The 25,331-nt window shown below is 36.6% G+C and overlaps 1 protein-coding gene across 5 annotated transcripts in view; it reads left to right on the forward strand.

Annotated features, from left to right (window-relative positions):
- Positions 1-25,331, forward strand: part of CCNY (cyclin Y) — a 335,063-nt gene that overhangs the window by 17,101 nt on the left and 292,631 nt on the right. For 2 of the 5 annotated variants that reach the window (XM_077896652.1, XM_077896657.1), the window contains exon 3: positions 18,172-18,205. The exons of the other annotated variants lie outside the window; for them this stretch is intronic. The gene's annotated coding sequence lies outside the window, so the exon portion shown is untranslated. The remainder of the gene's footprint in view (positions 1-18,171; positions 18,206-25,331) is intronic. 5 annotated transcript variants of the gene reach the window in all.

A 25,331-nucleotide genomic window follows, 5' to 3' on the forward strand; every position in this document is an offset into this window, starting at 1 on the left:
TTTGGTAAATTGTGTTTTTCTGCTTCACCTAAATCATTGAATTTATATTTTTCACTATTTTTCATGATCAGTTCTTGCTAGAGGTTTGTCAATCTGTTTAAACGTGTTAAAGGAATCAACTTTTAGCCACATTAATTTTCCCTATTTATTTGCTTTTCATTTCATTGATTTCTGATTTTTATTTCCTTCCTTCTATCTACGTTGGGTGTAATTTGCTCTTCTTTTCCTAAGAAGCCTCTTATGTTGCAACCTTAGATCACTGATTTTTTAAACATTCTTTTCTTTTTCTATTTCATTGTACTTAAGTATTTTAAAGTATTGGCTTCCCTCCAGGGAAGTACTGTTTCAGTTGAATCCCATAAAATTTAATACATTATATTTTCATTAGCAATATTTTCTAACTTCCTTGGTTTTATTCTTTTACTTGTGAGTTATTTAAAAGTGTATTGTTTCCTTTTCAAATATTTGGAGCTTTATATCTTAGTTTTACTGAATTCTAATTTGATTTTCTTGTTATAGAATATATGCTGTAATATTTCCCTCTTTTGAAACTTAGTAAGACTCACTCTATGGCTCATTATGTGTCTACTTTTGTGAATGCTCTATTGTACTTAGAAAGAATTATACCCTTGTAGTTGTTGTATACAGTGTTCTATATGTCTTATTTGGTTGAAAGTTTGTCCAAATCTTCTTTCTCCTGTATTAATTTTTCCCTTCCTTTTGAAAAGCCTAAATTTAGATCTGTAGATACGATGATTTATTAATTTATAGTCACATACACATATACACTTCATAGCTGCCCATCCCACAAAGACCTTTATGCTAGGGAAACTCATCTAAGAATCACACCCCTGTGAAGCCATGAAGGCAACGCAACATCAACTGGTTTTTTTTTTTTTTTAATTTTTATTTATTTATGATAGTGACAGAGAGAGAGAGAGAGAGGCAGAGGGAGAAGCAGGCTCCATGCACTGGGAGCCCGACGTGGGATTTGATCCCGGGTCTCCAGGATCACGCCCTGGGCCAAAGGCAGGCGCCAAACCGCTGCGCCACCCAGGGATCCCCGACATTAACTGGTTTTGAAGATCACTCCTCAGTTCATAGTTCCTCACAACTCCCTTCAACCTACTTTCCATTACAGCCTAGAACTTTTGCTTTTGAAATCCAGAAAAATTATTTTAATAATCCAATAAATTATTAATGAAGCTATGCCTTCTCTAACTGATAACAAACTGTTAAAGTGGAGTATCAATATCAATACAGACATTACAGCTGAAGCTGTCATGCATAGAACAACAGATCTGGTCTGAAGGAAGGCTGAGAAAATTCAAGCTGAAATGTCAAGAGGAAGCAGTTTTCTAGCATAAAGTCACACATGAATGCGTAGGCAATAGCTAAGCATTCCTTTGATTTTTTATTAGATTGGTTGGCTCTACCCTACCAAAAACAGGACCTTAAATAAGTGAGACCCCAGAAATTGGGTTTAATGGAATTGGTCCAAGGTAGGGGTCTCTTCTTAGTATAGGTCTCATACATACCAAAAAATAAGAAGGAAGCTTAAGGAAGACAAGGTGGTGCTAAAGATGTTTCCTTTCTCATGAGTCTGACTAGGTAGCTTTTCTATGAGCAGTGTCAACATCTCATGGGAACTTTCTAGAAATGAACATTTTAACTCCATGCCAGATTTCTTGATTCCAATTCTAGAGAAAGACAGCAATCTGCAGTTTTGCCAAGCCCTACGGGTGACCATGATGTGCACTGAAGTTCGAGAACCACAGGGATAAGGCCAGTCCTATGGGGATGCTGAGAGGTCATTGCACGGGTGATTTGTACAACTGCCACCACCGAAACCTGTACAATTCCCTTATGCTTCTTCTGTAATTACTTGTGGATCTGGTCTCCTCCATTGCATATCTACACACTAAAGAAACTATAAAAAGTTAAATTTACTTCTTCATAAGATAATTTTCCACTTATATTAGAGCAATATTCCACTTCTAATAATAGAAGGAGCTCAATAAATAGTTGTTTAATGAATGAATGATGAGTGCCTTAAGGCACCTACAGTCAAGCATGCTGAACCAAGAAAAAAGCATAAAATAAGCAGATATTTCTAAGAAAAGTGTTAGTTTTTATTTTTTTCTCTGTATCAGTTTATATTTTCCCCTGGTAGTGCCAAATGAATAAAATTAGCATTATCACTCCCCTAGAAGTGCATGGTTATCTTGCTCTATGTGAGTAGAAAACAGGCTGGTAATAAAGCCAACATAGAATGAGCCACTGAAGAAAATATTTCCTCCCAGAAATGCATTTATGCAATTAAAATGCATTCAAATAAACACCTCCTAGCCACCTAGCATGTACAGTCATTTATACTGTGACTTTTTATTTCTCAGGATTCTCAGATGTGTGGTTCTGTGATTGGCATGGTGAAAATGACCCACAGGCTATTACCAAGCTAATAAAGAATAATTTCCTAGAAGAGTAATGAAGATAAGCATGGTTTTCAATATCAACACTCTCAACGGAGCTTTATCTGGGATAACTTTCATTATTGCTTCTTTAAAGAAACAGCTTTTTTTTTTTTTTAAGAAACAGCTTTTTGAGCTATAATTCATATACCACAAAACCCACCCTTTTAAAATATACAATTCAATGGGGTTTTTTTTTAGTATATTTACTAATTTGTGCCACCATCACCACAATCTAATTTTACATTAATTTTCACATTCTATCTCCCATAACATACAAAAATGTTATACCGATTAGCACTTATTCTCCATTGCTCTTTCCAACCCCTAACCCTTGGCAACTAATTATCTATTTTCTATTCTATAGATTTGCTTGGTGTGAATGTGTGTGTGTGTATATACAATTGTTTTTTAATTTGTTCTCTAGGTAGTGATGGTTAGTTAATACCTACTGGGGGTTAGTTGTATGTCAGTCATTATTTTGAGCACTTAATACATATTAGTTCATTTAAATCTCAAACAAGTCCTATGAGATGGGTGCACAGGCTAGCAATCCTGGATCTGCCAATGTGGTAGAAAGATGACAAATGGCCCACACCGCAACTCCCCATGTCAGTGTCCAGGAAATCCACAGGCAGTCTTCCCGGGCTGGGTTAAAGGCTTAATGCCTCAAGGCTTCTTAGACCCTGTGGTAGGAGCAGATTAGTATCACAACTTGTGTGTCCCTTGACATGGTGAGATTCCTATCAGTTGACCTGCTGGATGCTCTCCCATCTCCACAGCCTGTGTTTACAGAGCCTCTGCTGCATCTGGCCAGTCCCCTGTCCTCTCACAGTCTCCGGAGTTGAAGCTTCCCACTCAGCCACCTTTGTCTGGCTCTCCAGCTCACTCCCGACCTCCTGAGAGGAGGGGACTTCCAATCCACTTGCCCCGGACGCCTGCGTGTCGTGTCTCTGAGTCTCTCGGTGACGCTCTGCTCCCCGGCCTGTCCCATCTTACTCCCTGGCCTGCACCTTCACCTCCCTGCCCCTTTCACCTTCTGTGGCACTTAGAGGCACGATCCCAGCCCCGGTGGGAAACACACCCCACCTGCATCCAGGCAACTGAATGTGGATGCAGAAAAATACAAACCTAAGCTGACCTACAATTGCGACAGTTTCGGGCAGCTCCCAGTGCCGCGGGGAGCAGCTGTTGGCCTGCGCGTTCTGGCCCGCGCTCCCCTAAGCGCACCTTCCGCTCTGCTCCGGCCCAGGTCCCCAAGGCCGCCTCCCCGCCTCCTCAGCAGCCCAGCTATCTTGCGGGCTCGGGCTCGCTCTGGCCTGGCCTGGGCCCCGCCCCACCTGAGTGCACCCGGGTCCTCCTGGGAAGCTCACCTTGTCCCCCTGGTCCCCTCCCCGCAGCCGTGTGACCAGGGCGTTTGTCAGACAGCGCTCACAGGAGCGGCTCTGACTCAGTGCTATGGATGTCCTACGTTAGATGGATCAGCTCTCACAGGACCAGGTGCCTGAGGGGCTTCCTTACTTGAAGTGGTAAAAGTTTTGCTTTGGGACCTCAGAGGCCTACCTCGGGCTTCTCCTGCCAGGCTTGCCATAAACTCCCACAGCATCTTCTCCCAGCACAGACCCCTCTAGTAGATGTGCTCTGCGGGTTCAGAGCTCACCCCATAGCCGGCTCTCACTGCGGGGGCCCTTTCTTGCCCTGGGCTCCATCGGGCAGCCTTCCGTGTCATCGGCTAAATGGGATACGGCAATATTCCCAAGGGTGGAATATGCCATCTCCAGGCCCTCAAGAGGCTTGCCAGGCTCTGCGCTTTGTCTCAGCATTGGGATATCCCAGCGTGTGCCAACTCTCTGGACCCCTGAACAGGTGTCTGATGGAGCAGGTTCCTAAACCTCCACAGACTTACCTCCCACCCTCTTGTCTGCAGGTGTCTTACCAAGGCCTCCAAGTTACTTGCTATCCTTCTTCCTCTGGTCTGATTAGCACCGTGCCATCCATATGATGGAGCAATGTCTTACTCTGTAGAATCCCCAAATCCCTTTCTGCTATAATGTGATGGCTGGCAGGGAAGCTAACATTGTACTGGGCAAAGACTGAGATGTATATGGTTTCCTGTTCATGTGAATGTTTACTGCTTATAATCCTTCTTTTTGATAGGGTTGGAAAAGAACCCATTTGCCAGACAGGTGGTCATATATGTGTGTGCCAGAAGTTGGGTTAATGTGCTCTAGCAGAGATGCCCCATCCAACACAGCAGCTGCCATTGAGGCTACTACTTGGTTAAGGCTGCCACAGTCCCTTGTCATCTGCCATGATTCACCTGACTTTTGGTAGGGGTCAGGTAGATGAATTAAATGGGGATATGACAGAGACCACTAGCCCTTCATTCTTTAAGCTTTGAGAGTGGCCTTGATTTCAAGGTATTATTTTTGACTTGGTGTCTTTCCTGAGGAAGGAAGGAGTTGCAGAGATTTCCATCTGGCCTACCCACTGCAATAACTTTTATCTCATGTTTGAGGAATCTGCCAACTGAAAAAGTATGCTCAGTTTTATTACTAATTTGGAATTGCAGAAATGACTGATGCGTAGGTCAACTCACTGTGAGCTGGACCTGGACCCACTTACTCTGTGATCCCATCCACTCCAAGTTTTGCAGAGAAGGTATGGTGGTGTTTTGGATAGACCCTGTCCTATCTTTCTTTTCAAAATCCCCCAATGGCTTCTCATCTCACTCGAAGAAAAATCCAAATTCTTATCATGGCTCACAAGGTGTTCCATGATCTGGCTCCTGACTAGCCCTCTTATCTTGTACTACTTTCTATCCAATCACACTGGCTTCCCTGCACCTAGAAATGTCTATCAAAGAGTAGAGGCACTTCAAATGGTTGTAGAAAAATGAGGGCAGCCCCGGTGGCTCAGCAGTTTAGCGCTGCCTTCTGTCCGGGGTGGGATCCTGGAGTCCCGGGATCGAGTCCCATGTTGGGTTCCCTGCATGGAGCCTGCTTCTCCCTCTGCCTGTGTCTCTGCCTCTCTCTCTCATAATGAATAAATAAAATCTTTTAAAAAATGATTAGATGGTTTGCTTCTCCCTCTGCCTGTGTCTCTGCCTCTCTCTCTCATAATGAATAAATAAAATCTTTTAAAAAATGATTAGATGGTTTGGGCAGAAGCTAGGTTATGGTGATTGAGTAAATGTGAGGTGAGAAATGGAAAAACATTTTATAGACTTTGGCTATGAAGAAGAGGCAAGAGACTTGGCATTTGGAGGTGGAGGGGGAGAGGGCTAGAGATAGGAGTGTTGTTTTTTTTAAAGATAGAATCCCTGTGTGTTTAAATAATGACAGTAGCAGGAAAGGTGTAGCCTAAATATCTAGAATATTCCAAATAAATGACCAATTATTAAGTGGTGGTTTGAAGCAAAGGGAAGAAGGAGCTGGACCACCTGAGTAAGTTTCCTACCTGAGCCAGTTGAATTGCTATAGACTGGATGGGTATGCTCAAGAGAAATCATTTTGAACAAAACCCATATTCTGAGAAAAGAAATAGGCATTTGCCATGACTTCTCTCCATTTCACCATCTTTTCCTGCACATTTTTTCTTTACTCTGGCTGCTGCTACTTTGGTATTACAGAAATGAGAGTGAAAGTAAAGTGAATTCACATTTTTTTGAACACCTATTATATTCCAGGGCACTGTGTTTAAGGAAAGAAAGGTATGGGAAAGAATGCTGTAAACTACTCTGTGACAGAGAGGATAAGACAGGAGAGAGGAAAGTAGGAGATGGAGGGCGGGAGAAGGAAAATCCAGAGTAGGTTGTACCAACACAGAAATGCATGAATTAAAGCAATCACCAAAAAGGAGGCTCACTCTGTGCACATTTTCTATCCTTTGGCCTCCTGACATCAAGTGTTTGCTGCATATTGAAAATGGGGATGTGATAGTGTGTGTCACCGCATGTTGTGAACTCTCAATGAAGAAGAGGCTATTGGCGTGTTGTTAGGATCCATAAATTGTAAACTGCTGCTTAACAGAAAATGAAAGCAAGAGATAAATCTACTGGTGCTCAAGCATAGTACACCTGAGAGAGTTCTAGCTTGTAATTACATGCTATAATGCATTCCCTTGTTGTACTTCTTTAAGTGTCAAAATGTACTGTACACGAAGTGAACTTCACCTGGGTTTTGCTGTCTGACTGGGATCATTTAGGTAAAGTTCTGTAGTCTGAAGCCTTAATGAAGGCAATGGATTCTCTTGAAGCCCAAACTGGCTTTTGATTCATGTAATTTTAGGAACTCTGCTGGTGAACATACTTCTGAATAATACTAGTTTACTCTAATTGATGATACTAGATGATAAAATCTATTCTCTACTTAAGTGAATAAAGCAGCAGTAGACCCTAACGTCTTTCAGGTTTATAATTCAGTGCATAGAGGATGAGATAGAAGTAGGTAGAAAAACTAATAATTTATTGTACACACTAGAAAAAGTATTAGTTAAGGACAGTTATTTTGACTTGAGAAAGCCAATGGTGGAGAAACTATGTGCAGGGCTGAGGACAGCACTGACAGCAGGTTATGGATGCAAAGAAGGCTCCATCTTCAAGGGAAGATGTTCTGTTCCATAAAGGATTTTTTTAAATAGTTTTTTTCTTTTTAGATTAATTATTTTAGAGAGCTCGTGTGCACATATGTGCACATGCAATGGGGGAGGGAGCAAAGGAAGGGGGAGAAATATCCTCAGGCAGACTCCCTACTGAGTGCAGAGCCCCAGGAAGGCCTCATGCCCCTGAGATCATGACCTAAGCTGAAAGCAAGAGGTGGATGCTTAGGCGACTGAGCCACCCAGGCACCTCCTAAAAAAAATAGCTTTATTAAAAAAATAAATAAATAAAAATAAAAAAATAAAAAAAATAAAAAAAATAGCTTTATTGAAATATGCTTTACATACAATAAACTACATATTTAAAGTCTATAATCTGGTAACTTTTGATATATATATTCATCTGTAAAACCATCAATGTAATCATGAAAATAAATATATCCACTATCCCCAAAGTTTCCTTATGCCCCTTCCTCCTGCTCTCCTCCAGTTTATGTTCATAGAATTGTTTATAGTGTTTCCTTATTACCTTATTAATGGCTGCAGAATCTTTAATCATATCTCCTCTTTCAGTTCTGATATTGGTAATTTGTGTCTTGTCTCTTGCCAGTCTTTCTAGAGGTTTATCAGTTTCATTGATCTTTTCGGATCCCTCTTTTCCCGTTTTCAATTTTGATTATTTTTTTTTTTCTCCCATCTTTGTTTCCTTCTTTCTACTGGTGGTAGGTTTATTTTGCTCTTCTTTTCTAGTTTCTTTTTTTTTTTTTTTTTTTTTATTTTTTTTTTTAAATTTATTTATGATAGTCACAGAGAGAGAGAGAGAGAGGCAGAGACACAGGCAGAGGGAGAAACAGGCTCCATGCACCGGGAGCCCGACGTGGGATTCGATCCCGGGTCTCCAGGATCCCGCCCTGGGCCAAAGGCAGGCGCCAAACCGCTGCGCCACCCAGGGATCCCTTCTTTTCTAGTTTCTTGAAGTGGAAGCTTAGGCTATGATTTGAGACTTTTATTCTTTTCTAATATAAGTGTTTAATGCTATAAATTTCCCTCCAATCACTGCTTTAGGTGCATCCCCCAAATTTTACTGTGTTCTAGTTTCAACTTTAATGTTGCTGGGGACTTCCACTTTGACTTATGAGTGACCTAGAAGTGTGTTAATTTCCGAGCATCTGGAGATTTTCCTCTTTCTCTTATTTAGTTCTAGCTTAATTTGATTAAGTTTAGAGAACATAGCTTATATGATTTTAATTCTTTCAAATTTGTTCAAGTTTGTCTATGGTTCAACTGGTCTTCTTGGTGAATATTATCCATGTACTGGAAAAGAATGCATATTCTGCTGTTATTTCTGAAATGTCCTATAAATATCAGGTCAATTTTTTTGATAGTGTTGCTCAGTTCTTCTAGATCCTTGTCCCAACTACGAGTTCCATTACAGAGAGAAGTGTTGAAGTCTTCTACTATAACTGTGGATTCATCTCTGTCTCACTTTGTTCCAGTCAGCTCTTGCTTCATGTATATTGCAGTTCTGTTGTCAGGTGCACACACATGTAGGATCGTCATGTCTTCTTGGTGAATTGAACATTTTATTTTGTGCAATGTCCCTCCTTATCCCTGACACCTAGGTGGCTCAGTGGTTGAGCATGTGCCTTCAGCTCAGGGCACGATCCTGGGTTTCTGGGATCAAGTGCCGCACGGCTCCCCACAGGGAGCCTGCTTCTCCCTCTGCCTATGTGTCTCTCATGAATAAATAGTTTTTTAAATTTTTAAAAAAGATATTATTTATTTATTCATGAGAGACACAGAGAGAGAGAGAGAGAGAGAGAGAGATGCGGAGACACAGGCAGAGGGAGAAACAGGCTCCATGCAGGGAGCCGGATGTGGGACTCCATCCTGGGTCTCCAGGATCATGCCCTGGGCTGAAGGCAGCACCAAACCGCTGAGCCACCTGGGCTGCCCAATAATTTTTTTTTTAAAAGAAAGTCTACTTTGATGTTAATCTAACCATTCCAGGTTTCCTTTAATGTTTGAGTGGTATCTTTTTTTATCCTCTTACTTTTAATTTATCTATATCATTATGTTTGCAATGAGCTTCTAATGAGCTCAAAAGGCTACTCATAGTACCATGTTCTGACTTTGTGGTTCTAAATGAAACTTTCTTGTTGATTTTTATTTTAAAGCTTTTGTGTACTAAATTCCAACAAAATTTATCCAGCTTTAAGTCAATATGTCAATTATCATAGTGTCATTCAGAAGTTCCCATTTCCAGGCAAATACACATAAAAGAAGTAATTTCTGTATTGTTTATAGAAATGTTAATATCTTAGACATAACAAACTTAATTTCTTATATGTAAGTGCTTAATTACACCTTTCTCTTTAGATCTAAATGACTTCATGAGACATTGAAGGTGAAGGTAGGACCCGTTCCTCTGTTATGTTTTTTTTCAGACCACAGGAGAAAAAGCAGGGAGATTTTGAAAGTTGTCCTTTTTCCATCAAATAAGGTAACCTCTCAGCCACGTCTGGCAGTTAAAAAATTTTGGAAGTGGACAGAATATCTTTTTTTAAAGAAATTTAAGACAATGTTTTCTATTTAGAATTTGAAAGGATTTACTCTTAGCCAAGGCTGAAACTCAAAGGTTAGAATCACTTCAAAGGATCAAAGCATTCATGATTATAAAAATGGTTTTACAAAAAAAAAAAAAAAAAAGGTTTTACTATAAGTTGTCAAAAGAGATGCATGCCTTTTCAAAAAGAGAGTAGCTTTAAAATTATTTGGGGATCTATTATTACTCTATTTTAATAATTAAAACATTTTAATGTTCTTTAAGTAGTACACACATTTATTTTTTAAAAGAAACATTTTGAGGTTAATTTACATATAACAAAGTGCACTCATTTAAAGTATATTGTATGATAAATTTTGACAAGTAAACACATACGTGTAATGTCCACCTAAATCAAGATATAAAACATTTCCATCACTCCAAAAAGTTAATACATCATTGGCAATCAGTCCCCACCATGTGTGTACCCAAGCAAACACTGATCTGTTTTCCGACAGTATCAGATTAACTTTGCCAGTTCTAAAACTGCATACAAATGTGGCAGCCCTGGTAGCTCAGTGGTTTAGCGCCGCCTTCAGCCCAGGGTGTGATCCTGGAGACCCAGGATCAAGTCCCATGTTGGGCTCCCTGCATGGAGCCTGCTTCTCCCTCTGCCTGTGTCTCTGCCTCATTATTCTCATCAATAAATAAATAAAATCTTTTAAAAAATAAAAAAAAATAAAACTTCATGCAAATGGAACCATTTAGTGTGTACTCTTTTTTGAATAGTTTCTTTCATTTGGCATAATATTTGAGGGATTTGCCCATATTGCTGAGTGTTCCAGTAGTTCATTCTTTTTTGTTGCTGACATATATTCTATTTTGTGAATATACCACAATTTGATCATATTTTTCATTTTTTGATGAACTTTTGGGTTGTTTCTAGGTGTTAAATATTATGAGTAAAATTGATATGAATATTCATGTGAAAGTGTGTGGATGTGTTTTCACTTCTCTTGGGTAAATACCTACAATTGGTATTTGATTGCTGGGCCTTATGGTAAACACATTTTTTACTCTATAAGAAATATTAAACTATTTCCAAAATGAATGTATTATTTACATGCCACCATCAATATTATAAGGATTGCACTTGCTACATATAAGTTACTGAGAGTTGGTATTGGTAGTCTTTTTAAAAATTTAGCTATTCTAGTGAGTGGGTAGTGAATCTTCTTATGGTTTTGATTTCAATTTTCCTGATGACTGGACATTGAGCATCCTTTCATGTGCTTATGATTCATTTCTAGATTTTCTATTAGATTTCTTTTAGATTTTTTTATTTGGGTTGTTTTGAGTTAAAAAAAGTTTTTCTATATATTCAGGTAATGAATCATCTGTCAGATATATGTATTATGAATATTTTTTTGTAGTCTGTGGCTTGCCTTTTTATTTCTTTAATACTATCTTTTGATGGGGGAGAAGTTTTAAATTCTGGTAAAGTCCATATAAAATTTCTTTATGGTTTGTGCTTTTTGTGTCCTTTAAGAAGTCTTCGCTTATCTGAAGATTGCAAAGATTTTCTCCAAAGTTGCTCCTAGAAGTTTTATAGTTTTAGTTCTTACATTTAGGTATATAAGCCATTCTGAGTTAAATTTTGTGTGTGGAGTGAGAAGTTCAAGGGTTTTGTTTTGTTTTCATAAGAATATCCAGTTGTGTCAGCTACTTTGCAAACTTTGTGAAAAATTAAATAACTTTGCAAACTTTATGGAAAATCAATTGACAAAATCAAATATCCACCAATGCATAAATATATTTCTGGATTTTTCCTCATTTTCTTGATTTTTTAAATTTTTATTTTTTAAGGATTTTATTTATATATTTGATAGAGAGAGAGCACACACATAAGAGAGCACAAGCAAGGGGAATGGCAGAAGCAGACTCCTCACTGAGTAGGGAGCCCCAATGCATGGCTCTCTCCCAGGACCCCAGGCAGGATCATGACCTGAACTGAAGGCAGACGCTTAACCAACTGAGCCACCCAGGAGGTCCTTCACTTTCCTGATTATTGTAGCTTTATAGTAAGTCTTAAAATCAGGCAGTGTAAGACCTCCAACTTTGTCCTTCTTCCAAACTATTTTAACTACTTTAGGTCCTTTGGATTTCAATATAAATTTTAGAATCAGCTTTTCAATTTCAAAAATCCTCCTGGAACTGTGATAGAGATTGCACGAAATCTATGGATTAAGGTGCTATTTTCCAACCCATGAACATAGATACCTCTTCATTACTGAGGTCTTTTAAATTTTTGCTCAGAAATGTTCGAGTTCTCAAAGGAAAAAAATGTTTTCACTGTATAGATCTTGCACATATGATGTTAAATTTATCCCTATTTCATTTTGCATATTATTATAAATGATGTTAATATTAATTTTCTAATTATTTGTTGCTTGTATGTAAAAATATAATAGGCTTTTTCTATATTGACCTTGTATCAGGTGATCTTGTTTATATAACTTATTAGCCCTATAAGCCTTTTTGTACATTCCTTAGGATTGCCTTCATACACAAATATGTCCCTGTAAATAAAGATAGTTTTACTTCTTTCTTTTTAACTTTTGAGCCTTTCTTTTTCTTACTTTTACACTAGAGAGGCCCTCTAGAAAAATGGAGAAGTGGTGAAGGTAAATGTCCACTTTATTGTCAGTCTTAGGGTGAAAGCATTTGGTAGCTTCACCATTAGGTAGGTTTTATTTTAGGCTTTTTTGGGTTTTAGTTGTTGCTGGTTTTTTGTTTGTTGTAGATGTCTTTTATCAGGTCAAAAAAAAATTCTTTGAATTACTTGTTGATTAAGAACGTGGCTTTGTTTTTTTATACCATAAAATCGTGTTAAATTTGCTTTGCTTTTCATGTATTGAGAACATCATATTTTTCTCTTCTATTATGCTAATGTGGTGAATTTCATTGACTCTTTAATAGATTTTTTTTGCATAATGTCTCTATTGAGATATATTTCACATACCATATAATTTATTCATTTAAAGTGAATGATTCAATGGTCTTTAGTATGTTCTCAGAGTTGTACACATATCACCACAATCAATTTTAGAACATTTCAACACTTCAAAAAGAAACCCTCATCTATAATTAGTCACTTCACATTTACTCTCTACTCTTCCAGCCAGGGACACACAATAATCCACTTTTTTTTCTGTATAGATTTGGCAATTCTGGACATTTCATGTAAATGTGTGGTCTTTTGAAACTGGCTTCTTTTACTTATACTAAAGTTTTTAAGATTTACCCAAGAAGGTGCATTAGTACTTCATTTATTTGTATGGCCCAGTAATATTCCATTATATAGCTAGACCACATTTTATTTAATCATTTATCAGTTGTTGGTGTTGTTGCCACTTTCGTCTCTTAGGAACAATGCTACTATAGTATTTGTGCACAAATTATTGTATATGTAGGTTTTCATTTCTCTTAGGTGTATATTAGGAGTAAACTGCTGGGCCATGCAGTTTGATCTTGAAGACTACTTGGCTGCTTCTCAAAGAGGCTGTACCGTTTTACATTCTCAATGGTAGTGTGGGGAAGGGTCCAATTTCTCTACATTTACACCATCTTTGTTATTATCTTTAGCGTTGTAGCTATCTTACTGGGTGTGAGGTGGCATCTCATTGTGGTTTTGATTTGCATTTCCCTAATAGCTGATATAAGTGCTTTATCAGATATATAACTTGCAAATTTTCTTCATTTTGTGAATTGTCTTTTCAGTTTCTTGATGATATCCTTTGAAACACAAGAGTTTTAGTTTATTTTTAATTTTTTGAAGGATGAGAGTTTTTAATTTTTATAATGTTCAATTTATTTTTTCTTTTGTTGTCCATACTTACAGTGTCGTATCTTCCAGAACCCATTGCCTAATTTAAAATTATGAAGACTTACTCCTGTTTTTTCCTTTAAGAGTTTTATACTTACAGCTCTTACACTTACGTCTTTGATTTATTCGTGGTTAGTTTTTGTACATGGTATGAGATAGGGGATCCAATGTATATTCTTTTGCATGTGACTTTTGGTTGTCCCAGCACACTTTGTTAAAAAGACTATACTTTTCCTCACTGAATTGTTGTGGACCCATAGTCAAAAATCAATTCCTTGTAAATGTGAAGGTTTATTTATGGACTTTCAATGTGGGTCATTATGTCAGAACCACACGGTCTTGACTACTTAGCTTTCTAATAAGTTTTGAGTTGGGAAGTGTGTGCTCTTTAAATTTGTTCTTGTTTTTCAAGATTGTTTCAGCTATCTGGGTCCTTTAAATTTCCATATGAATTTTAGCATCACCTTGCCAATTTCTGCAAAGAAATCAGCTGGAATTATAGTAAATACATTGAATCTATAGATTAATTTGTGAGTAATGCCATCTTAACAATATTAAGTCTTTTAATCCATGTATGTGGGTTATTTTCCATCTATTTAGATCATCTTTAATTTTTCAACAATGTTTTATGATTTTTAAAGTATAAGTTTTACATTTCTCTTATTAAAATTTATTCCTCAGTATTTTATTTCTTTGCATGCTACTGTAAATGGAATTACTTTCTTAGTTTCATTTTCAGATTAGTCATCAGAAATGTATATACATACAGTTGAGTTTTGCATATTGATCTTGTATCCTGCCATCTTGCTGAACTCATTTACTAGTTTTAATTTTTTTTAGTGAGTTTTTTTAGAATTTCTACATAAAAATAATTTCATCCGCTAACAGAGATCATTTTACTGTCTTCCCAATCTGGATGCCTTTTTTAAAAATTTATTTATGATAGTCACACAGAGAGAGAGAGAGAGAGAGAGAGGGGCAAAGACGTAGGCAGAGGGAGAAGCAGGGTCCATGCTGCTTCGACGTGGGATTCGATCCCGAGTCTCCAGGATTGCGCCCTGGGCCAAAGGCAGGCGCCAAACCGCTGCGCCACCCAGGGATCCCCTGGATGCCTTTTATATCTTTATTTTGGGTAATTGCCATGACTAGAACCTCCAATACAATATTGAGTAGAAGTGGTATAAGGAGATATTTTTGTCTTATTCCTGATCTTAAAGTGAAAGTATTTAATCTCTTACCATTAAATATGAAGCTAGCTGTGCATTTTTTGGAGATGCTATTTATTAGGTTAAAGAAGTTCCCTTTGGGTAACCCGGGTGGCTCAGCGATTAAGCACTGCCTTCGACCCAGGGCATGATCCTGGAGACCTGGGATTGAGTCCTACATCCGGCTCCCTGAATGGAGCCTGCTTCTCCCTCTGCCTGTGTCTCTGCCTCTCTCTCTCTCTCTCTCTCTCTGTGTCTTGTGGGACCCAGGAAATTTAACAAAATCTCCTACCCCTGGACAAGCAGAGCAGGACTGACTCTATTTTGGGCTACACCCGCCTTGTGCTGACCTGCTTATTGCTTAGGGCACTGCCCCGCCCTAGTCAAAGACCAGGACATCCAGCTTCCAAAAACAAACAAACAAACAAACAAAACAAAACAAAACAAAAGACCAGGGCACACCCTAATGGAAATCCGGCTCAGTGGACCAGCATGACTGTGCAACTTTCTGCGTATCCCATTGGCCACCGGCCCCTATAAAGTTGCTAAGGCTCTTAGTCTCGGCGTCCAAGTCCCTGCTCCGCAGTGTCGGGTACACTTGGACCCAGGCTCGAGCTTGTAAATAAACCCTCGTGTGTTTGCATCGGTGTCGGCTCCTTGGTGGTTTCTCGGATTCGCGATCTTGGGCACAACAGTCTCTCATGAATAAATAAATAAAATCTTTAAAAAAAAAAAAAAAAGAAGTTCCCTTCTATTTCTTGTTTAAGTGTTTTTTTTTTTAATTTTTAAATTTTCCCAAATGCTTTTTCTACATCTATTGAGATGATTATGTGGTTTTTGCCCTTAATTGTATGATATGATGTATTACATTAAGTGATTTTAAGATGTGAAGCCACCTTTGCATTTCTGGGATAAATTCCACTTGATGATGGTGCTTAATTCTTTTAAAATGTTTGTTTCAATTTGCTAGTGTTTTGTTGTAGAATTTTGCATCTATTTTCAGAAAAGATATTGGTCTTCAGTTTTCTTTTCTCATGAGGTCTTTTTCCGGTTTTGGCCTCAGTGTAATGGCGTGATAAAATGATTTGGAAAGTGTTTTATCCTCTTTTATTTTTTTGGAAAAGCCTGGGAAGAATTGGTATTTTTTTAGATTTTATTTCAATTCAAGCTAGTTAACATATAGCATATTATTAGCTCCAGGGGTAGAATTTAGTGATTCATCACTTGCATATAACACCCTGTGCCCATGGCAACAAGCGCCCTCCTCAATGCCCATCACCCATTTACCCCAGCCCCTCACCCACCTCCCTTCCAGCGACCCTCAGTTTGTTTCCTATGTTCAAGAGTCTCTTATGGTTTATCTCCCTCTCTGTTTTTACCTTATTTTATCCCCCCCCTTCCCCTATGTTCATCAGTTTTGTTTCTTCAATTCCACATACGAGTGAAGTCATATGGTATTTGTCTTTCTCTGACTTATTTCACTTAGCATGATATCCTCTAGTTCCATCCATGTCGTTGCAAATGGCAAAATTTATTTCTTTTTTTGGATGGCTAAATAATATTCCACTGTGTATAAATAAAAAAATATATATATATGTATATAAAGAGAATTAGTACTAATCCTTATTTAAATGTTTGATAGAATTCATCAGTGAAGATATCTATGTCTGGTATATTTATTGTGGTAGTTTTCTAATTATATTCAATTTATTTATTACAGGTCTATTCAAGTTTTCTATTTCTTCTTGATTCAATTTCAGTATCTCTTTTAAGCATTTGTCTATTTCTTCTACATTATTTATTGGCATACAGTTATTCATAGTATTCCTTATAATCTTTTAAAATTTCTGTCTGCAGTATTGCTCCTCCTTTCATTTTTTATTATGTAAATCTGAGCCTTTTTCCTTCTTTTTGCTTTTTGTGTGGTCAGACTAGCTAAACATTTGTCAATTTTGTTTTCTTTTCTTTTTTTTTTCAATTTTGTTTTCTTTTCAAAGAACCAAATCAGTCTTTTAAATTTTTCTGTGTTGTCTTTCTATTTTCCATTTTGCTTATCCATGCTTTAATCTTTATTATTTCCTTCCTTTTGTTTGCTTTAGGTTTAGTTTGCTTTTGTTCCCACTGTCTTCAAGCGGAAGTTAGCGATTTAAGATATTTTTCTTTTTAAATTTGTGGTTTATTTCCCTCCAAATACCGTTTTAGTTGCATTACATAAGTTTTGGTAAATTTTCTTCATTTTGACTCATCTCAAAGTGTTTTATTATCTTCCTTGTGATTTCTATTTTGATTCATTAGTTATTTGGGAATATGTTGTTTTATTTCTACATGTTTGTGAGTCCCCAATTTCTTTTTGTTATTGATTTCCCTTTTTCACTCTATTATGGTTGTAGAACGTCCTTTATATAATTTAAAATAAAAAATCATTGATACTTGTTTATATTCTGGCAATGATCTATCTTGGTGAATGGACTTGAGAGATTCTGCTATTGTTTGGTCTATAAAGGTATTTTAAGTATAGTTGGTTCATAAATATTGAAATCTCTATTTCCTTGTTTATCTTCTTTCTAGTTCTGTTATTGAAAGGAGAGTATTAAAGTCTCTATTATTGTCAAATTGTCTATATTCCCCTTCAATTCTGTCAGCTTTTGCATTTTGGTGGCTCTGTTGTTAAGTACATATATGTTTATAATTGTTGTATATTCCTGATAGGTTGAGTCTTTTATCATTACAAAATGTTCCTCTTAATTTCTAATCTATTTTAGCCTCTCCTGCTTTCTTATGATTGCTGTTTTATAATATATCTTTCTTCCACCCTTTTACTTCAATCTATTTGTATCTTTGAATATACGATGTATCTCTGGGAGCACCTGGGCATTTCAGTTGGTTAAGTGTCCAACTTTTGATTTAGGTTCAGATCACAATATCAGGGTTGTGAGATAGAGTCCTGCATCAGGCTCTACACTGGCTGTGGAGCCTGCTAAAGATCCTCTCTCTCTCTACCTCTGCCCCTCCAACCCCATGTGCTTTCTCTCTCTCAAAAATAAATAAAATCAATCAATCAATCAATCAATCAATCAATCTCTGGTGACAATATATAGTTGAATTTTCCCCCCAGTCTGACAGTTTTGGCTATTTTATTGATTGATGATACACTCACGTTTAATTTATATGGATACAATTGAAATTACATATACTACTTTATATTTTGTTTTTTATGTCTCATCATTTTTGTTCCTCTGTTCTTCCTTTACTATCTCTTTGTTTGTTTCTCTAGGGTTTACCAAATACATCTTAACTTATTAGAACCTACTTTAGACTTATATTCACTTAATCCCAGTGAGATATAGATATGACTATAGCTCTATTCCCTTTTTCCTTTTTGGTGCTGTTATTGTATATATCAAATCTATATATGTTACACATCCAATAATATAATGCTACAATTATTACTTTGTGTACTTTTAGGTCTATTAAAGGAGCTGAGAAAAGAAAAAAGCAAGTATGTATTTATAGACTTTGATATATTAACTTTAATATTTACAATTTCTGGTTCACTTCATTGCTCCTACAGATTTGAGTTGCCATCTGATATCATTTCCTTACTCCAATACAGCTTTTATCCCGTATACCTTCTTTTTTTTTTTTTGCTATTATGGGCAAATATATTTCTATATGTTATGGGTTTAATAATATGTTATATATGTATTATTCATATAATAGCTATTTAATCAGTTAAGAGAAGAAAAGCACAGAAATATATATATTTATACTGTCTTTCATAATTACATAATTACCTTTTTTAGTATTCTTGTCTTGTTATGTGGATATGAAGTGCTGTCTTGTGTCACTTGCATTTAGCCTGAAGAAGTTTCCTTACTAACTTAGTATTTATTATAAGGCAGCTCTGCAAGCAGTTTTTCATTTACCTGTAAATGTCTTTATTTCACCTTCATTTTAAAAAATGTTTTTTCTGGATAGAAGATTTTTGATTGGGGGCACCTGGGTGGTTCAGTGGTTGAGTCTCTGCCTTTGGCTCAGATCATGATCCTGGGGGTCCTGGGATCAAGTCTCACATTTGACTCCACACAGGGAGCCTGCTTCTCCCTCTGCCTATGTCTCTCATGAATAAATAAATAAAATCTTAAAAAAAAAAAAGATTTTTGGTTGGATTTGTTTTTCTTTCAATACTTGTAATGTGTTATCCCACTACCTTCTGGTCTCCATTATTTCTGAAAAAAAAAAAAATTGTTAATCTTATTAGAGTACCCTTGTAAGTGACGAGTCATTTAACTCTTGCTGCTTTAGAAATTTTCTCCTTGTCTTTGGCTTTCAGCATTTTTCCTATGATGTTTCCAGATGTGAAACATCCTGCGTTTATTTGAGTTCTTTGAGCTTCTTAGGTGTGCAAGTTTTTTAAAAATCAAATTTGGGGTGTTTTCACGTCATCATTTTGTCTAGTTTTTTCCCTGCTCCTTTCCCCTCTCCTTCTGGTACTTCCCTTACTTAATGGTATCCCACAAGAAAGGGCAACCCTCTTGCCCTGTTGGTGGGGTTGAATCTGGTGAAGCCACTTCCGAAAAGAGTATGGAGTTTCCTCAAAAAGCTAAAAATAGAATTACCCTATGATCCAGCAATCACACTATTAAGTATTTACCCAAAGAATGCAAAAACACAAATTTAAAGAGATACATGCACTTCTATGTTTATAGCAGCATTATCTACAATAGCCAAATTATGGAAACAGTCCAAGTATCCACCAATTGATGGATGAATAAAGAAGATGTGGTCTATATACAGTAGAATATTAGCCATAAAAAGAATGAAATCTTGCCATTTGCAATGACGTGGAAGAGCTAGAGAGTATTATGCTAAGTGAAATAAGTCTGTTGGGGGAAGACAAATACCACATCTTCTTTATCTACTTATATGTGTAATTTAAGAAACAAAACAAATGAGCAAAGGGTGGGGAGAGAAAGTGTCAAACTGAGAAACAGATTCTTAAGTATAGAGAAAAAGCTAATAGTTCCCAGAAGGGAGATGGCTGGGAAGATGGCGGAAATAGGTGATGGGGGATTAAGGAATGCACTTATGATAAACAGCAGGTGCTGTATGGAAGTGTTGAATCACTGTATTGTACACCTGAAACTAATATTATACTATATGGTAACTAACTGGAATTTAAACTAAAACTTAAAAAAAAGGGGGTATCCTACATTTCTCTGTTCATTATTCTTCATTCTATTTTCTTTCTATTCCTTGGACCTCATAATATATCTTCCTATCTTCAAGTTCATTAATTATTTCTTCTGCCACTTTAAATCTACTATTGAGTTCCTCTAGTCATTTTTCATTTGATTATTGTAATTTTCAACTCTAAAATTTCCATTTGTTTTTAAAAATAATTTCCTTATCTTTATAGACATTTTCTATTTGGTGTGACATTGTCATCATAGCTTCCTTGTTAAGCTGTCTACTTCATTTGATATTACACACAACTGTTAGTCTTCACTAACTGCTAGCTGATGATGCTCTGTTGTTCTACACAATGTCCAAAGGAGGTAGAAGGCCATAGCTCAAGTGCCACAGAGTCATGCTGTTCTTACAGAGATTTAATAGATTTTTAAAGAAGAGTGTTTCTTTATTTGATATTTTCCCTTAGGACAATTACAATTTTTGCCAGTTATGGTGTTTCACTGGGAACAGGTGCATGGAGCTCTTCATGTCACCATTCCAGAAGCATTTTTTGCTTTTTTTTTTTTCTTTTGAGAGAGAGAGAGGAAGAGTGAGCATGACCCAAGGGGAGAGGGGCAGAGGGAGAGACTCTCAAACAGGCTGCATGCTCGGCAGATTCAGATGCAGGGCTCTATCTCAGGATCCTGAGATTATGACCTGAGCAGAAATCAAGAGTCAGATGCTTAATTAACTGAGCTACCTTAGGTGCCCCTTTGCTTTGTTTTTTAATTCTAGAGAGGATACTTTTATTTTTATAATATATAAAAAGTATATAAGTAGATCTAAATTTTAACACATAACATTAATGGTAATAATCCTGGGTATGGAATTGAGTGGTTTATTTTATTTTATTTTTTTAAATTTTTAAAATTTATTTATGATAGTCACACAGAGAGAGAGAGGCAGAGACATAGGCAGAGGGATAAGCAGACCCCATGCACCGGGAGCCGGACGTGGGACTCGATTCCAGGTCTCCAGGATCGCGCCCTGGGCCGAAGGCAGGCGCTAAACCGCTGCGCCACCCAGGGATCCCCTGAGTGGTTTATTTTAATGAGATTTACTGAAGTGTAATTAAACTAAAATATGTGCATCCATTTTAGGTGAACCTTTCAATGAGCTTGACAAATACAACCACAGCATATTTAAGATATAGAACATTTCTATCATCACCATATTTAAGATAAAGATCATTTCTCTAATCTGTCCTTTTTCAATAATCTCAACCCCAACTATGTCTTCTAGAATTTTACTGAAATATACTTTTATGTTTGGCCTCTTTCATTCAGGATGTTTCTGAGATTTATCAATGTTGCTGCATGTAGTAAAGTTTATTTCTTTTTATTGTTGAGTAGTATTACTGTTTCCTCATAGCATAATTTGTTTATCCAGTTGTCTGTTGATGAACATTTGGGTTATTTCCAGTTTTTGAAAATTATCAAGAAAGTTGCTAAGAATATTTATGTACAAGTTCTATATAGACATATATTTACATTTTTCTTGAATAAATAAGTAGAATTGCTTATATTTTGGCTTTATACTTTTGACATTTGTTTTCAAAGTGATTGTAACATTTTACATTCCTACCAGCAATGTATGGAGTTCTAGTTGTTCTACAACTCACCAGCATTTGTTACTGTCAGTCTTTCAAATTTTAGCCATTCAAGTTGCTGCAGTGATATTGTATTTTCAATTCTTGTTTCTCTGACGACTAATAAAGCTTGGTACCTTTTCATGCGCTTGACTGATTTTTAAAAATTGTGATAAAATACACAAAGCATAAAATTTACCATCTTAACCATTTTTATGTGTACAGTTCAGTTGGCATTTTAGTACAACCATATTGTTGTACAATCATCTACATCCATCTACAGAAAGCTTCTCATTTTGCAAAATTGAAACTCTGTACCTATTAAATAACAATTTCTGATCTTCCTCTCCCCCAAGATCCTGGCAATTATTGTTCCACTTTCCATCTCTGAATTTTATGACTCTAGGTTACTCATGTATTTGTCCTTTTGTGACTGGCTAATGTCATGTAATACAATGTCCTCAAGGTTCATCCATGTTGAAGCATGTGTTAGAACTCTTTTTTTAAAATTTATTTTTATTTATTTACTTGTGAGAGAAGAGAGAAAAATAACATTAGTGGGGAGTGGGGAGAAGCAGACTCCCTGCAGAGCAGCAGGCCTGATGTGGGGCTCATTCCCAGGACCCTGAGATCATGATCTGAGCTGAAGGCAGATTTTTAACTGATGGAGCCCCCCAGGTGCCCCCAGAATCCCTTTTCCTTTTTATACCTGAATAATATTTCATAGTATTTATACACTACCATATTTTGTACCACATTTTGTTTATCCATTCATTTGTTGATGGATCTTTAGGTTGTTTCCACATTTGGCTCATGTGAATAATGCAGAATAACAAGGGTGCAAAATATGTGTTTTGGTCTCTGCTTTCAATTCTTTGGGGATATAAACCCTGAAGTGGAATTGGTGGATCATATGGTTATTGTGTCATTTATTTTTTAAAGAACTGTTTACATAGTGGCTGTACAAAATAGTACATATTTATATTTTAATATAAAATAATATTCTCATCAATAGTGCACAAGGGTTCTAATTTTTCCACATCCTCATCAACACTTGGTTGGGTATTTTTTGTTTGTTTGTAATAATAGCCATCATAATGGATGTGAGATGACATCTTATTGTGGTTTTGATTTGCATTTCCCTAATGATTAGTGATGTTGAGCATCTTTTCATGTGTTTTTGGGTATTTGCAAATCTTTTTGAGAGTAACACCTTCTCATGTGGTATATGTATACAAAGGAATATTACTCAGCCATTAGAAATGACAAATACCCACCATTTGCTTTGACATGGATGGAACTGGAGTGTATTATGCTGAGTGAAATAAGTCAATCGGAGAAGGACAAACATTATATGGTCTTATTCATTTGGGTAATATAAAAAATAGTGAAAGGGAATAAAGGGGAAAGGAGAAAAATTGAGTGGGAAATATCAGAAAGGGAGACAGAACATGAGAGACTCCTAACTCTGGGAAAAGAACAAGGGGTGGTAGAAAGGGAGGTGGGGTGGGGTGACTGGGTGATGGGCACTGAGGGGGGCACTTGATGGGATGAGCACTGGGTGTTTTTCTATATGTTGGCAAATTGAACACCAATAAAAAATAAAATAAAATAAATGAATAAATAAATAAATAAATAAATAAAATTTAAAAAAGAGAGTAACATCTTCTCAAGTCCTTTGCCCATTTTCAAAATCATTCCTTTTTTTTCAACTGTTGGAATTCTATATATATATATATATATATATATATATATATATATATATATATATAAAATATTAACCCCTTACTAGATGTATTATTTACATATATTTTCTCCTATTCTGTGGGTTGCATTTTCACTCTGTTGATCATGTTCTTTGATGCATAAAAGTTTTTAATTTTGATGTAGTTCAATTTATCTATTTTTAATTTTGTTGTCTGCGCTTTTTAGTGTCATATCCAAGAAATTACTGCCCTTGATTCACTTTGAATTAAATTTTGTATATGGTATAATGTAAGCATCCAACTTCATTCTTTTGCATGTAAAAGTGTTTGGGTTAAATTGGTGTTTCTTCCTCAAATGTTTGATTGAATTTTATAATAAAGCCACCTGAACCTGAATTCTTTGTGGAAATTTGAAATTAAGGATTCTATTTCTTCAGAAGATAGGAACGTTCAGATTTTTATTTCTTTCTGTGTTAATTTGGTAATCTCTATCTTTCATGGAATTGTCTAGTCTATCATAAGTACTATCTGAATTGTTAAATATACTAATATATTATTAATATTTCTTATTTTATTTCTGGAGAATCTGTGATGGTGCTGCCTCCTTAATTCTTGGTATTAACAGTTTACTTTCTAATTCATTTTTTTGACTAATCTAGCTAGAGGTTTACCAATTTTTTTTCAATTAGCAATAATCGATAAACCTCATTGGCTATGATATTGCCACTGCACAAAGCTCCACTTTTTTTTTTTTATATATATATATATTTTTTATTTATGATAGTCACAGAGAGAGAGAGAGAGAGAGGCAGAGACATAGGCAGAGGGAGAAGCAGGCTCCATGCACCGGGAGCCCGATGTGGGATTCGATCCCGGGTCTCCAGGATCACGCCCTGGGCCAAAGGCAGGCGCTAAACTGCTGCACCACCCAGGGATCCCCTCCACTTTTTTTTTTAAAGATTTTATTTATTTATTCATGAGAGAAACAGAGAGGCAGAGACATAGGCAGAGGGAGAAGCAGGGTCCCTTTGGGGAGCCCAATGTGGGACTTTTTTTTTTTTTTTTTTTTTTTATTTATTTATGATAGTCACACAGAGAGAGAGAGAGAGGCAGAGACACAGGCAGAGGGAGAAGCAGGCTCCATGCACCGGGAGCCCGACGTGGGATTCGATCCCGGGTCTCCAGGATCGCGCCCTGGGCCAAAGGCAGGCGCCAAACCGCCGCGCCACCCAGGGATCCCCCAATGTGGGACTTGATCCCAGGACCCCAGGATCACAACCTGAGCCAAAGGCCAACCTCAATCACTGAGCCACCCAGGTGCCCCAAGGTTTACCAAACTTATTGATCTTTTCAAAGAAGTGGTTCTTTTCATTGATTTTCTCTATTTTTGTCTGGTTTTGGCTTCATTAATTTCCAATATAATCTTTATTGTTTCTTCCTTCTATTTTTCTAAGATGGGATCTAAGGTAATTGATTTTAGGTCTTCTTAATTATTTATGTATTTGTTGTTGAAAAATATTTTTAAAATGTATTTTAGAAAGAGAGAGATTGTGAGTGAACAGGAGGAGGAACAGAGTGGGAGGGAATGAGAATTTGAAGCAGACTCCACATTGAGCAAAGAGCCTGACTTCAGGCTCAAACACAACTGCAAGATCATGACCTGAGCTGAAACTGAGAGTCCAGCACTTACCACCCACTTGCCCCTTGATCTTCTTTTTTAATATAAATACCTAATGCTTTTTTTCTCTAAAGCATAACTTTAGCTAAGTACATCCCACAGATTTTGTAGAAATATTTTCTCATTGTTCTTACAATTTCTTTTTTGACTATGGTTTATTTAATTTCCAAATATTTTGTGCTTTATAGTTATCTTTAGTTATTGATTTCTAACTAAATTGCATTTTGTAAGGGCTCTATGTGATTTCTATCCTGTTGAGCTTATGGAGACTACTTTTATGGCTCAGCATATGACAAATGTCCCATTGGCACTGATAACACTGCAAAGTCTGCCATTGCTGGGTGAAGTGTTCTTTTTTTTTTTTTTTTTTTTTTAATTTTTATTTATTTATGATAGGCACACAGTGAGAGAGAGAGAGAGG

Source organism: Canis aureus, chromosome 5, assembly GCF_053574225.1.
Source record: "Canis aureus isolate CA01 chromosome 5, VMU_Caureus_v.1.0, whole genome shotgun sequence".
NCBI classification, from domain to species: Eukaryota; Metazoa; Chordata; class Mammalia; order Carnivora; family Canidae; genus Canis; species Canis aureus.